This window comes from Leucoraja erinacea, chromosome 11 (genome assembly GCF_028641065.1).
Source record: "Leucoraja erinacea ecotype New England chromosome 11, Leri_hhj_1, whole genome shotgun sequence".
NCBI lineage: Eukaryota > Metazoa > Chordata > Chondrichthyes > Rajiformes > Rajidae > Leucoraja > Leucoraja erinaceus.
In genome coordinates, this window is record NC_073387.1 from 53,969,807 (window position 1) to 53,972,924 (window position 3,118).

The window sequence follows — 3,118 nt, forward strand, 5'->3', positions numbered from 1 at the left end:
CACAGAGGGCAGTGGAGGCCAAGTCACTGGATGGATTTAAGAGAGAGTTAGATAGAGCTCCAGGGGCTACTGGAGTCAAGGGATATGGGGAGAAGGCAGGCACGGGTTATTGATAGTGGATGATCACAATGAATGGCGGTGCTGGCTCAAAGGGCCGGATGGCGTCCTCCTGCACCTATTTTCTATGTTTCTGTGACTCCATCTACACATCACGCTGCCTCGGCAAGGCCAGCAGCATCATCAAGGACCAGTCTCACATTTCCTCTTCAGCGGCACGGTGGCGCAGCGGTAACGTTGCTGCCTTACAGCGCTTGCTACGCCAGAGACCCGGGTTCGATCCTGACTATCCAATCCGGTGCTGTCTCTACGGAGTTTGTACGTTCTCCCCGTGACCTGCGTGGATTTTCTCCGACATCTTCGGTTTCCTCCCACACCCCAAAGACGTACAAGTTTGTAGGTGACTTGGCTTGGTGTAAATGTAAAGTGTTGCTAGTCATGCAGACAGCACCCGTAGTCGGGATCGAACCCGGGTCTCTGGCGCTGCAAGGCGGCAACTCTACCGCTGTGCCACCGTGGCCGCCCCTAGTTGCAATGTTTCAGGTCAGGACCCTTCCTCATCCGTGAAAAGACAGTTAAATGAGCTGATCAAATTGACACGGTGGCGCAGCGGTAGAGTTGCTGCCCTACAGCGCAAGAGACCCGGGTTCGATCCTGACTACGGGTGCCGTCTGTACGGAGTTTGTACGTTCACCCTGTGACCGCGTTGGTTTTCTCCGAGATCTTTAGTATCCTCCCACACTTTAAAGACGTGTGGCTTGGTGTATATGTAAATTGGTGTATTGGCTTGGTGTATTAGCTTGGTGCATATGTAAATTGTCCCTAGTGTGTGTAGGGTAGTGTTAGTGTGTGGGGATCGCTGGTCGGCGCGGACTCTGTGGGCTGAAGGGCTTTTTTCCGCGCTGGTTCTCTAAACTAAACTAAAGTGCCTTGATCAGAGCGCTCTCTTTCTCAATTCTTCAACCTGAAATATCCGAGTCTGCCTCAGCTGCTGGATGTCTACAGTATTATCTGTTTCCTTCAGATAAGCAGACTCATTAGTTTTTTTGACCAATTTTTGAGCAAGGAAGTTGTTATCGCCTCCGTTTCATTTCTTTCCAAGACTCTAGAAAATGCAACATGTCAAATAGGTCACAAGATTTTTCATTCATCAAAAAAATTCTCTGATATCTATCAATTGTGGGGGGAAAAACTGCATGCATGCAAGGGGAAAAGGAATGTTTCGCTGTTCAGAGTTTTGTTTCAGTTTGGTTTATTGTCACGTGTACTGAGGTACAGTGAAAAGCTTTCTGTTGCGTGCTAACCAGTCAGCGGAAAGACGATACATGATTACAATCAAGCCATCCACAGTGTACAGATATAGTATAAAGGGAATATTGTGACTAAGCATTCAAATGATGGTCATGTCGTAAGTAATAGGAGCAGAATTAGGCCATTCGGCCCATCAAGTCTACTCTCCCATTCACTCATGGCTGATTTTTTTAGTATAGAGATACTGATACAGCTCGGAAACAGGCCCTTCGGCCCACCGGGTCCACGCAGACCAGTGATCCCCGCACATAACACTATCCTACACACACTAAGGACAATTTTACACATACACCAAGCAATTAACCTACAAACCAGTACGTCATTGTAATCTATCTCTCCCTCCTAACCCCATTCTCCTGCCTTCTCCCCATAACCCCTGACACCCGTACTTATGAAGATGCTCTTTGGATATAAAATATGGTATTGATCAGTTCTGCTAAATATCCTCTCCCTGTGTTGTATGTTCTCTAATATTCACCGGTAAATTTAAAATCCGTCCTCTACGACATTAAATATGACTGGAAATTAAGTGGTAAAGGGGCTGTCCCACCAGCATGCGACCTGCATGTGGCAAGCGCGACCTAACGTGGTCGCTTGAGCCGTATGGCCTCGCGGGGCCGGTCTAACTTCGATCGCCAGAGCCGTATGGAGCTGTGCGGAGCTGGTCCCGACATCGCGCGGGGCTCCGAAAAACTGACCGTGTTTTTAAAAATGCTCGTGATATACGGGCCCTGAAGGAACTGCAGATTCTGCTTACACCGAAGTTGTACACAAAAGGCTGGAGTAACTCAGTGGGTCAGGCAGCATCTCTGGAGAGAAGGAATAGGTGACACTTCGGGTCGAGACCCTTCTTTGAAACATCTGCCTGACCCGCTGAGTTACTCCAGCTTTTTGCGTCTATCTTCACCTGGAATTGGAAAGGTTTAACAAATTATTTGCATGGCTTCACGCTTTTAAGATTTATCAGCCTCCTCTCCCCAAAGCAGCAGTTCTGAAATCATTTTGAGAAACACATTTGACAGTCGATGCTAGATGTTAAATTAGTTCAAGTACACAAATCATTGGTTGGCTGATCACACTTCATCGAGCTGTCCCAGACTGACTTTTTAAATAATCGAGCGGAAAAATAACTTCAGTCTCAATTTAGCTGCATTTGATTAACAAGATTCAGGTTCGAATCTCAAATGGATAGCATTGGATCCCGACAGTACAACTAAAAGTCTTATGCCCCCTGTCCCACTTAGGACACCTGAACGGAAACCTCTGGAGACTTTGCGCCCCACCCAAGGTTTCCGTGCGGTTCCCGGAGGTTGCAGGAGGTTGCAGGCAGTGGAAGCAGGTAGGGAGACTGGCAAAAACCTCCGGGAACCGCACGGAATCCCTGGGTGGGGCGCAAAGTCTCCAGAGGTTTCCGTTCAGGTTTCCTAAGTGGGACAGGGGCATAACTAACAATTGAACAATGAATGCAATTGCCATGGATCTGAGGTAGATGCAGACCTTGCATTAAGGCTGACAACACTAATCCGGAAATCTTGCAGGTGGTTTAAATGCGAAGGCCAGGGTGCTTAAATTCCACTGAGGTCTCGTAATTCATTTCAGACAGCGAGGAGGGCAGATCATATTACTGGCAGAAAAACAGGGAGGAATTAGGAGGCTAAAAGTAAGAAATGGAGGTTTAGTTCACAGTATAGTTTACAGATACAGCGCGAATAACAGGCCCTTCTGCCCACTGAGTCCGCGCCAACACTAA